Source organism: Haliotis rubra, unplaced genomic scaffold (assembly GCF_003918875.1).
Source record: "Haliotis rubra isolate DU_JTF1 unplaced genomic scaffold, ASM391887v1 Scf23, whole genome shotgun sequence".
Taxonomy (NCBI): Eukaryota; Metazoa; Mollusca; class Gastropoda; order Lepetellida; family Haliotidae; genus Haliotis; species Haliotis rubra.
This window is the reverse complement of record NW_025766336.1, coordinates 1,106,235-1,119,983: the sequence shown is the minus strand read 5'-3', so window position 1 is coordinate 1,119,983 and position 13,749 is coordinate 1,106,235.

Genomic DNA, 13,749 nt, shown 5'->3' with positions numbered 1-13,749 from the left:
AGTAGGAACATAGATGAAGACAACCAAGGCTCTGTACAACGAAACCATATTACTTTGGCCAGCAACTAATTATGAGACCACATAGACGAAGTCTTTGTCACTGTAGATCATTACTCCACCATTATCTTAAAGACGTATATGGTACTAATCCCGTCCCACTAACTCATGTATGTTGTTGTATTGTAATACTTAACACATTGTATTGTTACATACTTACTTAGATACCTTTCATTTCATTGATTTGATATTACTAATTATTGCATTTATGCGGTAACACATATTTATGAAATATTTCATGTTTTATTTCTTTATGAAGGACTTCTATGAATAAAGTATATTTTGACAAATACTCTCTCCGTGTGTTGCATATACTCATGTCTGTTGCATCATTCTACTGGACATAATGACATGTGTATGTAGGACTCAGAATTGCCATGGTGTCACCGAGTCTCATCACTCGGGCCACATCGTCAGACTTGCAAGGGTATTAAGGGATCTGTCGGGATCCGTAATCCCCATATGTTTGTCTAGTGGAGCACATGAATCCCCATATGTTTGTCTAGTGGAGCACATGAATCCCCAGATGCTTGTCTAGTTGAGCACATGAATCCTCAGATGCTAGTCTAGTGGAGCACATGAATCCCAATATGCTTGTCTAGTGGAGCACATGAATCCCCATATGTTTGTCTAGTGGAGCACATGAATCCCCATATGTTTGTCTAGTGGAGCACATGAATCCCCATATGTTTGTCTAGTGGAGCACATGAATCCCCATATGTTTGTCTAGTGGAGCACATGAATCCTCAGATGCTAGTCTAGTGGAGCACATGAATCCCAATATGCTTGTCTAGTGGAGCACATGAATCCCCATATGTTTGTCTAGTGGAGCACATGAATCCCCAGATGCTTGTCTAGTGGAGCACATGAATCCCCATATGTTTGTCTAGTGGAGCACATGAATCCCCAGATGCTTGTCTAGTGGAGCACATGAATCCTCAGATGCTAGTCTAGTGGAGCACATGAATCCCAATATGCTTGTCTAGTGGAGCACATGAATCCCCATATGTTTGTCTAGTGGAGCACATGAATCCCCAGATGCTTGTCTAGTGGAACACATGTCGTATTCAGTATTGGAACGGGTTAGGCACAAGTCAGCAGAGCATAACTGAAAGTATTTTACAAAAAACGATGCGATACAAAAAAATAGTAAAGAGACGATGTCCATAGGGTGCGTGCTGTACAACTGTTCTTGTTGTACAGTGGCTTAACTTCGTTTGTCTGGATTGCGTCACGTCACTTTGTTCATCCGGGTTGGTGGGGTAGCCTAGTGGTTATAGCGTTTGCTCGTCACGCCGAAGGCCCGGGTTCGATTCTCCACATTGGGTATACTGTGTGAAGCCCATTTTCAGGTGTTCCCCGCCATGATATCGTGAAATATTGCTAAAAGCGGCATAAAACACAACTCACTCACCCGTTCCATTAAATACGTTCATCCATTAAATTTGTTTCACACAATGCCATTGGATTAGCCATCCGGATTATTTAAGTCGTTCATGTTTTCATGACTGGTAAGAACACGCCGAGGACGTTTTCCCGGAATGATTTCTTCCTCGATAGAAGGTACACAAACATTACGTCAAATACACAGATGTACGCTAAAAGGAAAATAATATGACAGTCACCAATGTGTGTACAATTAAACACAAATACCCGACACACGTGTGCTCAATTCACCTAAAATCAGGACATGTGAGTGATTGAAAAAATAAGTTTGAAGGTCAACGACACATTCCCCGCCAAAAGACAACTTGTTTTGTGATTTACGGCTATCGGCCTACGATATAATGTTGATGTTATCACACAGTGGCCAGCTGGGGGTCAGCAGTAACATGGTGTGAGTTCACACGATACACACCACACCGGAAGTGCCACTATCGTTATCAGTGGCGTTATCACATGCAGGAGAGTTGATGGTGTCCATATAGCATTGTCTCTTTATCCTCTCGCGTGTAAATATATTGGTGCCTGTATTGGTATGAGTACTATACAAAATTGTCTTAACTGTGCAGATTATTTCCAAAAGCAATACTTATCTGTTCAGATACAAAAATAGACACCTGAAAATAGGTGGAATCCTTTGCAGCAGACTGCCTGGCCTCCTGATTCCGCGTGAGCGTATACCTCAGCAACAACCTCTGCAACTCGTGTAAAATCTGTATGAAATAGGGATCTGATGACTAGATACTGTAGCTTACCTGATTGCGTGTCAAACAAACAAACAAACAAACAAACAAACAAACACATGCTCACAATACAGAATTAGACGAATCGATATTTCTAAATGATGAGGAAAGGGCTTTTGTCGCTTTCATTTGTATGCGATATCTTTGATAAAATCAATTCAAAATATACTGTAATCTGCCACAGATTCAACTGTTCAAATGTACTGCCTGTTATGGGGCTATACAATACATCATGTATTGCCAAAAACACTCATCTCAAAACTACAACGAGTACAAAAATCAGCAGCTCGCTTTGTCAAAAAAGTGTCCAAGAGAGATCATATCTCCCTAGCCTGTCATACAGACCCTGAAGCAAATATATCCAAGAAAGACCACGCAAGTCTAGAAAATGCGGCACGTCTAGATTTCCACAGCTTCTCAGGGCTCCTTTTCATTATATTTTATTTTATTTTACTGTGAGCTCTTTTTCCTGTAAACTATGTTCAGAGACTAGTTGTTAGTCTAATATCTCCCGTGCATCATGGGCCTTACTCTGGTTATCCATAAGAGCCAGAGTGGAGTATAAAATCCTGAGCATAGTCCATCAGTGCTATCATGAAACTGCTCCCGACTACCTCAATGAGTTGGTGACCAAACATGTTCCATCGAGAGCCTTACGATCAGCTGATCAGCATCTATTGGTCATCCCAAGACGTAAACTAAAAGCCTTTGGTTTCCACTCTTTTATTTATGGAGCTCCAACACTATAGAACCAGCTGCTACTCGAAATCAGACCATCAACATCCCTGGATTCCTTCAAATGTGCCTTGAAAACATTCCTCTTCAGAAAATACCCACAGTAACTACTGTGTCTAACAAACACATTCTGAATCGTTTCAACCTTTTTATGTACAAATGTCTAATGTGTTGTAGCACTCCCATCACCCGTTTTATGCAGCGCTTTGAACATACAGTTATATATGGAATCCAGCGCGGAATAAATACACATATTATAATTATTATTATTATTATTTATGTATTATTTATGGCACAATATGACAGCTGTGGAATCGAGGGGTTATTTAGTTCCTCATACATCCAACAACAAACCAAATTGTATACCTTGGTTAAACAGAGAAATCATGTTAACGTCGAGTAGAGCTATACGTTCCGTGTTTGGGGTATTTGTTACATATGATCCCGCACCAACATTTCTATTACAGTCAGATGTCTAGCATAAGAAGGTTCACCTGTAAAAAACCTTCCTTTCATTACATTGAACAACATATTTCGTTAACGTCGATAGGAGCAAACATCTTTTTAAGTAGCCTTGACAACACGTTTTTAGGGTGTAGTATACTGGCTTCATATTGTGGCATTGTGTGCATCAGGGGGTTGTCCAAGAAGGCCTTGTACATTGGTCGTTCCGGTGGTCAGGAACGATGGTAGAGTTACACACTAACTGTTGTCAGAACCGACCCAATACTGGTGCTAATAATCTGATCTGACCTGGGAAATGTAAACCTAACGCCACTCTTCAGCTTCGAGGGGCACGCAGAATGGAGGGATTAACGATTTCCCCGGAGTCTCAAACACGATAACATTCACGTAACTGCCTGCAAAATGTTCTAAAAGGCTACGTGCTTCAAACGTTGATTTATGGGACCACGGTATAGATTTTGTGCATTTGCTGTAACACATTACTGCACAGTAATAGTATTTATCAAAGGTATTACTGTCGTGTCTCAGTTTTAGTGTCAGGAGTGTAACAGTTATGGTTCCAAGCCAAGATTAGCGATGTGGGTGTCTCGTCGCCTAGATGCCTACTTACAACATGAACTACATGCATGTCAAAATATGACATGGTGTCATAACGTACATGTGTTGTCAAGATCACCAATCGCTTAAGAAATATTATGCAAAAAAAGAATCGTTTAGCTTGAATGAAAAATCACGAATTAAATATATTCTTACTAATATAGATCATTGCAGGCATGGCGAAAAGCCCGATAAAACATGTTGTCAAGACAGTTGTTAAAAAAACCCAAACAGGACGAATTGCCTATTACTGACATGATCGTAAAACTAGGCCAATATCAACCTATACAACTTGAACACAGTATTTAAAAGTCATGGGAATTTTATCAAATTAAATTAACATGAGTATTGGAGGTCCTCAAGGATGTGTTCAATCCCCATTTTTGTTCATGTTGTATACTGATGACTATGTTAGTCGTCGCCAAAATATATTTCAGTGTAAAGTCCACGTATGACACGGCATTTCAGTCTATTGTTTGAGAAGAATGACAAACAAAGGAAGCTACAATCACATTCTTATTGCGAAAAAGAACGAAAAACGTATTCGTATCATAGATCATTAAAAGGTCATGTTGTACTCAAGCTATCATACTGGATATTCCTCACAAGTTGTGACAGAATACAAGTGCTAATTACAATCACTGACAATAACTTCACGTTGTCTCAAAATACAGATGCTACATACAGCAAGTGTTGATATTTCCTAAATATTGTATTCAGTCTGTTTTCTCATTGTTCACTGATGGTACAGTGGCCTCTCACTACAGAACAGGTGTAGAATATTGTAAGATGAAGAGATTGCTGTGACGTGTTTTAGATGTTGATAATTTATCCTCACAAATGTTCGACTGCTCCTATCACTTCATTGTTCAGTGTTATCAGCTGGACGTAGGTATGTTATTAAATCTAAACGATCCGTGAACTCATGTGTTCCAGTAAGCATATCACTGCTGAAACAAACAAACGGTATTAACGAAGCATACAGCTCTCCGCTTCATGTTGATTCGTACACCGTTATCAAGCGAAATAATATTAATCTTACTCTTTTTTAGCTTTTTAACCCATTATCTACAGCATCTATATAACTGAAGTTAAAATACTCTTAATGTTATTTGTTACAAGTTACGCACATATGTTTTAATGTGTATTTGTATTATATTTTATCCCCTTTTTGGTTTATATTGGTGATGCTCCTTAAAAAGATTCCTTTCGGAAAATACAGCATTTTCCTCACTCAGCTGTTAATCAAAGGACCCCCGACTTTTGTGTCATAATATTTTAAGTTGAATATTCAATGAAGTTGTCGAACTGGTCAGCGTGTAACTGGAAAACAGTCAGTCGGTATTCGTGGAGATCGTCGCTCCCACTCAAATACACAAACATCTACACTAACTTTCTTAAGAATGTGTTTCCCAACGTTATATCGAAAGCTTAACGTTTGAAATTACTTATCTAATAAAACATATTAATTGTGTTTATAACGAACACTATACGTATTTCGTAAAATGTGTTATATGTACTCATCCCCCACAGTTAAGGGCCCCCCCAATATACAATATTTACGTGTTATATGTACTCATCCCCTACAGTTAAGGGCCCCCCCAATATACAATATTTACGTGTTATATGTACTCACACCCCCACAGTTAAGGGCCCCCAATATACAATATTTACGTGTTATATGTACTCATCCCCCACAGTTAAGGGCCCCATATACAATATTTACGTGTTATATGTACTCACCCCCACAGTTAAGGGCCCCCCAATATACAATATTTACGTGTTATATGTACTCATCCCCCACAGTTAAGGGCCCCCAATATACAATATTTACGTGTTATATGTACTCACCCCCACAGTTAAGGGCCCCCAATATACAATATTTACGTGTTATATGTACTCACCCCCACAGTTAAGGGCCCCCCTAATATACAATATTTACGTGTTATATGTACTCACCCCCACAGTTAAGGCCCCAATATACAATATTTACGTGTTATATGTACTCACTCCCCCACAGTTAAGGGCCCCCAATATACAAAATTTACGTGTTATATGTACTCACCCCCACAGTTAAGGGCCCCAATATACAATATTTACGTGTTATATGTACTCACCCCCACAGTTAAGGGCCCCCAATATACAATATTTACGTGTTATATGTACTCACCCCCACAGTTAAGGGCCCCCAATATACAATATTTACGTGTTATATGTACTCACCCCCCACAGTTAAGGGCCCCCCCAATATACAATATTTTCGTATTATATGGATCATGATATGAACTTGTAAATTCTTTAATATTGAAAATTCGGGTGGTCCCTAACCTTTTTTGTTGAGTATATTTGGCACCTAAATGACGACTTTCATGACTGCTGCATCTACATGAGTCTGTAACAGACATTGATGCACATATTTACAGTATATCCCTGTTTTTACTGGCATATGGTCATCATGTAATAACCCACCCAACACCAGCTCCGGTCAGGTTGACGTGACCACTAAGGTACAGTGTAGATGGCAGTCTTCAGCAATTGTGTGGCAACACCACCAAGCAGTCAGTGCCCTTTCAGTAAACAAGATGTCTCGATTTCCTTTGTTGGCAACAATAGATGATAAATGAGAAATTTTGTATTGAAAGCAGACCAACAAGTTGGGCCAGTGATATGATCTAACCTTGGCAGTGTTAGGGGCTTGCATGGAGGTAATACCCAGTCGTTTCGTCATGTTCCCCTTCGAAAAAATTATCAACTTCAGATATCCAAGATAGATAACAAGACAGACGGTATTACTTACAAACTGACTACGTTGGCCAATAAACTGGCTTGTACAACTATGGACTTAATCCTCCCGTCTGTGTCTAGACTGAAAATGAAAATGAAAACAAGCAGAAATCTGCTTACTCATGTTTTCAGAAACAGGTGGAGAAGCTAAGCTTCAAACATCCCACGCCCCTCGTATGACAATACTTGTTCTTGTTTCTCAACTTGCATGGCACTGCGTGATCACATACACCCCTCCAAGGTTATTAGTTAACAAGAAACAGACAATAGATATCAAGAGAAATCAGAAAAAATACAACTTTACCAAGTTCAACACGTGACCAGGGTATCAGTTCAACAACACCTTCTAGGTCAACAACACCAAGGTGTTAATATCGCTGCCTCAGCATATTGTTATTAAAGTAACGACCGCCGTTTATTGTGGCAAACAAATTTATGTTTTAAAGCCCATAATTGCAGACCGTTTAGTTTTCATCTTTAAGCTGGCGCATCAGCCAAAAGAGCCGATTTGGTTCTGGAGATGCCCAAACCACTCATTAGTCCTTGCTCGGACCGTGAAATTGCAAGTAACGTCACCAGAAATGTTCCTGAATAGCTGACTGACACCGGACACCTCTCCTCTTCCAGCAGATTTACCACGCGAGACACCGACAAGCCGAAAACCACTTGTGAAAATATTCGATCCTGTAATGCTCACGACAAAAACCGATCTGTCTTCCCCAAGTAACCGACTCCTCGACACAAAATGCGTGTGGCTGAGGGAGCAACACAATTGTAACCATCTTTGATGTTGAGACAAGACAGAATACACTAGTATTGGATCTGGCCAGGTTTATCTTTCCATCAGCCAATGTTTCTTTGGTCTGGTTCCTGTGGATAAAGTCCCTTTTTGGTTTTGGCGTTGTCTGTGTGGGCTGTCAGTTTGTGTGAAAGAGAATCAGAAACTGTTGGTGGACCCAGGCCATCCGTGGCTTCAGTTGATAAGGCCTGACAGAATTGATGAATGTCTCAATTCGAAAATAATACATACATGTATCACATTTCAACTTGGCCTTAATGAGGTACATACAGTGTATATATGTTAATTGAATATTATATTCAAAAGATATATGTTGGTTTTGAAACACACGACGTTTAATATATGACTGCCTTCGTCGTGTTCCTGCGATTAAATGTATCACTCAAAGCAATAAATCTCCCCCTTACGCGGTTTTAAACTACTTCATGAGCGGTTGGTCATTGCTGTGCACGCTTGAATTAAATACTTAAGTATAATATATTGCCCCACATACTTAGAATTTAATTTGGTGTAATTCCTTTTGTCCGTTGGTCACTATGTCAGTGAACAACGTTGATGATATCGTGTACAACTAAAGCCTTCAAGCGACTAATCCCTGGAGCTGTCATGGCGAGGGAACATATCCCTGTTCTTCAGCATAGATTTGATGATATCAGTATGGGAATATGCTACAATGCTTGTACACCAGGATGGTGTCTGTGTATGCACACATATTAAACAGGCAAGGGACAGCTAGTAAAAGAAACCTTTTTTCAGAACATGCTATGCCCACGCTGCGAGGAACGTCACCATTTACCCCTGTCGTGTTTTCGACAAGGAGGCATTGCATCATCTACAGCTTGTATTACGGACATTTGAAGTGATGCCAAGAAATGTATTTAATTGAGACACCTCTCTTCACTCCCAACATTCTATGAATCTGAAATGTTGCATGTTGTAAACATATTCTGAATGTATAATTAAGAATTGCTCGATGGCTGATTACGTGTCAGCATTAGCTATCAGCATGTGTCTTCTTAACAGGGTATGAAATACGCAAACAACCCAGCCAGACATCAGGAAATGGATTTTACCCGACCAGACACCAACATATGGTGAATTTACTCAATTGTAGGGAACATTTATTACCAGACCATCGGGCTGGCCAGCTGTACATTTAGACCGTCCGTCAGAAAACTAGCCCGTCTCGGGCGGTCGGACGGGCCTTATTTCATACACTGTTATTAACCGTGAAATACAATCAAAATGTGACGTTGTAGATCTCATTAAAGCAATACATTCTGAGATGTGTTACTATACGTTTCGAATCTACAGTAACAGCATCACGACAGTTACAACGTTGGTAAGTGATTCGGGGTGTGGTATCCAAGCACTGCATGTTCGCGGGTCCATGTTTGGTAAATTGATATTACAAGATGATGCGAGATGGTTTTAACATTTTAAATGAACAGATATCTTTAACATGTGAAGATTTGAAAATGTGGTGATTGAACATTAATAATATATTACATAGAACGCATTGTTTGCCTGCTGCACTATTTCTTAAAATGCCTAATCAGAGTCGTCTATATTGAGTAAGTAGGCAAGAATGATGCTGTTGTGCTGTTGTACAAAGCGATCTTAGCGCTAAGGTGACCGTGACTCCCATCCCATAGACTTAGGTTGTCTTAGCGCTAAGGTGACCGTGACTCCCATCCTATAAACTTAGGTTGTCTTAGCGCTAAGGTGACCGTGACTCCCATCCTATAAACTTAGGTTGTCTTAGCGCTAAGGTGACCGTGACTCCAATGCCATAGACTTAGGTTGTCTTAGCGCTAAGGTGATCGTGACTCCCATCCCATAAACTTAGGTTGTCTTAGCGCTAAGGTGACCGTGACTCCCATCCCAAAGACTTAGGTTGTCTTAGCGTTAAGGTGACCGTGACTCCCATCCCATAGACTAAGGTTGTCTTAGCGCTAAGGTGACCGTGACTCCCATCCCATAGACTTAGGTTGTCTTAGTGCTAAGGTGACCGTGACTCCCATCCCATAGACTTAGGTTGTCTTAGCGCTAAGGTGACCGTGACTCCCATCCCATAGACTTAGGTTGTCCTAGCGCTAAGGTGACCTTGACTCCCATCCCATAGACTAAGGTTGTCTTAGCGCTAAGGTGACCATGACTCCCATCCCATAGACTTAGGTTGTCTTAGCGCTAAGGTGACCGTGACTCCCATCCCATAGACTTAGGTTGTCTTAGCGCTAAGGTGACCGTGACTCCCATCCTAGACTTAGCTAAGGTGACCGTGACTCCCATCCCATAGACTTAGGTTGTCTTAGCGCTAAGGTGACCGTGACTCCCATCCCCATCCCATCCCATAGACTTAGGTTGTCTTAGCGCTAAGGTGACCGTGACTCCCATCCCATAGACTTAGGTTGTCTTAGCGCTAAGGTGACCGTGACTCCCATCCCATAGACTTAGGTTGTCTTAGCGCTAAGGTGACCGTGACTCCCATCCCATAGACTTAGGTTGTCTTAGCGCTAAGGTGACCGTGACTCCCATCCCATAGACTTAGGTTGTCTTAGCGCTAAGGTGACCGTGACTTAGGTTGTCTTAGCGCTAAGGTGACCGTGACTCCCATCCCATAGACTTAGGTTGTCTTAGCGCTAAGGTGACCGTGACTCCCATCCCATAGACTTAGGTTGTCTTAGCGCTAAGGTGACCGTGACTCCCATCCCATAGACTTAGGTTGTCTTAGCGCTAAGGTGACCGTGACTCCCATCCCATAGACTTAGGTTGTCTTAGCGCTAAGGTGACCGTGACTCCCATCCCATAGACTTAGGTTGTCTTAGCGCTAAGGTGACCGTGACTCCCATCCCATAGACTTAGGTTGTCTTAGCGCTAAGGTGACCGTGACTCCCATCCCATAGACTTAGGTTGTCTTAGCGCTAAGGTGACCGTGACTCCCATCCCATAGACTTAGGTTGTCTTAGCGCTAAGGTGACCGTGACTCCCATCCCATAGACTTAGGTTGTCTTAGCGCTAAGGTGACCGTGACGTGACTCCCATCCCATAGACTTAGGTTGTCTTAGCTAAGGTGACCGTGACTCCCATCCCATAGACTTAGGTTGTCTTAGTTGCTTAAAGGTGACGTGACTCCCATCCCATAGACTTAGGTTGTCTTAGCGCTAAGGTGACCGTGACTCCCATCCCATAGACTTAGGTTGTCTTAGCGCTAAGGTGACCGTGAGTTAAGTTGTCTTAGCGCTAAGGTGACCGTGACTCCCATCCCATAGACTTAGGTTGTCTTAGCGCTAAGGTGACCGTGACTCCCATCCCATAGACTTAGGTTGTCTTAGCGCTAAGGTGACCGTGACTCCCATCCCATAGACTTAGGTTGTCTTAGCGCTAAGGTGACCGTGACTCCCATCCCATAGACTTAGGTTGTCTTAGTGCTAAGGTGACCGTGACTCCCATCCCATAGACTTAGGTTGTCTTAGCGCTAAGGTGACCGTGACTCCCATCCCATAGACTTAGGTTGTCTTAGCGCTAAGGTGACCGTGACTCCCATCCATAGACTTAGGTTGTCTTAGCCATAGACATTAGGTTGTCTTAGCGCTAAGGTGACCGTGACTCCCATCCCATAGACTTAGGTTGTCTTAGCGCTAAGGTGACCGTGACTCCCATCCCATAGACTTAGGTTGTCTTAGCGCTAAGGTGACCGTGACTCCCATCCTTATAAGACGTTAGGTTGTCTTAGCGCTAAGGTGACCGTGACGCCCATCCTATAGACTTAGGTTGTCTTAGTGCTAACGTGACCGTGACTCCCATCCCATAGACTTAGGTTGTCTTAGCGCTAAGGTGACCGTGACTCCCATCCCATAGACTTAGGTTGTCTTAGTACTAAGGTGACCGTGACTCCCATCCTATAGACTTAGGTTGTCTTAGCGCTAAGGTGACCGTGACTCCCATCCCATAGACTTAGGTTGTCTTAGTGCTAAGGTGACCGTGACTCCCATCCCATAGACTTAGGTTGTCTTAGTGCTAAGGTGACCGTGACTCCCATCCCATAGACTTAGGTTGTCTTAGCGCTAAGGTGACCGTGACTCCCATCCTATAGACTTAGGTTGTCTTAGCGCTAAGGTGACCGTGACTCCCATCCCATAGACTTAGGTTGTCTTAGCGCTAAGGTGACCGTGACTCCCATCCCATAGACTTAGGTTGTCTTAGCACTAAGGTGACCGTGACTCCCATCCCATAGATTTAGGTTGTCTTAGCGCTAAGGTTGTCTTGTACAACAGCACCCTGTAGCTAGATAAGCATGACAAAAGTGTAAAAATATTGATATTGTAAAAAAGTCCGAACTCTTAATATTGCACCGTATTCCGGGTACCCAATGATAATATCCATATAACAGTATAACCGAGTTCATGTGTGTATGAACAATAGCTGTGTTATGTATATCTTCTAGATATCACATGCGAGAAGCTTGTAGTATTCACTACAACTCACTGCTGTTCCCGTGACGATCCGGGTTTGAACTGGCCTTCAGTAACCCATGCTTCTCATGAAAGGCGACTAACGGGATCGGGTGGTCAGGCTCGTTCAGTTGGTTGACATATGTCATCGTATCCCAGTTGCGTAGATCGAGGCCCATGATGTTGATCACTGGATAGTCTAGTCCAGACTCGATTATTTGCAGACCGCCGCCAAATAGCTGGAATATTGCTGAGTGCGGCGTTAAACAACAAAGAACAGCAACGACTCACTATTGAATACATCCCAATGCAACTAGCACTCTCCATTCACGTCAACCAGCCATCTATTCTGTTATCTGCCCTCTCTGCTACCACCGTCTCTACATCGGCATCCAGAATTCAACCCGCTCCTCACCCCTCCAATCAACATCCCCTCTCAGCAACCACCTTCACTACCCCTTCACCTATCCCATTTTCCACCAAGCCCCTCCCAACACACCCTCCTTTCACCCACCACACAACCCCATCCCTGCCTCCACCCCCACGCCACAGAAAAAAAATGTCATTATAATAATGAGCAAAGTGCTTCTCACAAGCAACTTCAGACGGCTGTGAAACTGATGTGACTCTCTGGCGCACTGAGGTCTGGGTGTGGAGATTTTACTGCTGCTTTAGTTACAAAGTATGTCTTTTGAAACACCAACTTTGATGTTACACTTGGAACAGTTTATCTGTAGCGATATAATATTTCGTTGGTAAAAGTTACTGATATCTGTCCATAGTTTGAAAGAGTGAGCTGGATTCTCCATATCGACGGGAACAGCCTCCGTGGTGCAGTGGTTAGAGCGTCCGCCCGGAGAGCGGAAGGTCTCGGGTTCGATCCCCGACCGTGTCATACCAAAAGACGTTAAAGTATGGTACTTGTTGGTCCCTGCCTGGCGCTCGGCATTAATGGGTACAACAAGGACTGGTCGGCTCGGAGTCAGTATAATGTGTCTGAGTGGGGTATTCATGCTTCACTGCGGCATGGTATCTCAGTGAGCTAGCACTATAAAACCAGCGTAAGTCTGGGCTAGTACAAGCAGCCACACATACACATACACACGCATGCACGTCGTCATATCAGCGAAATATTCTCAAGCACGACGTTAACCCAATTTCACCTCACCTCCATATCGACGGACTTCTCAAGCTGTGGTAATGTCAGGTGTTTAGACATGTAGGTACCCATGTAGATGGAGTTGGTTCTCGTTTGTGCTGACAAGAAATGTTTTATCAACGTAACGGGGATAACGTAAATAATCCGTAAATATTCCATAAGACTAACATGCAAATATTTATGTGCCTTGCGCCACCCGCTACTCGGCTGATGCTCTCAGCATTACCCCCTGGAGTTATCTCCGCCGTTAGCATTAAACATGTTTAATGTTTGTGATTTGTTACTTTCATATGCGATCCTGATGTTTGTGTAACGGCTGTTTTACACACATCACAAGTAAGTCATATTCTTATAACGTCCAACACGCGCATTGTCATCAATGTAAGCAGTGTTTATATTGAGTGTATATTGCAACAGTATTTTTTTTTTACAAACAAGAGGGATTCGATCTCTTACTGGGCTGACTGATACGCATCGACGGTGCGAAGCTATCGATAACACGTAATGTACCAA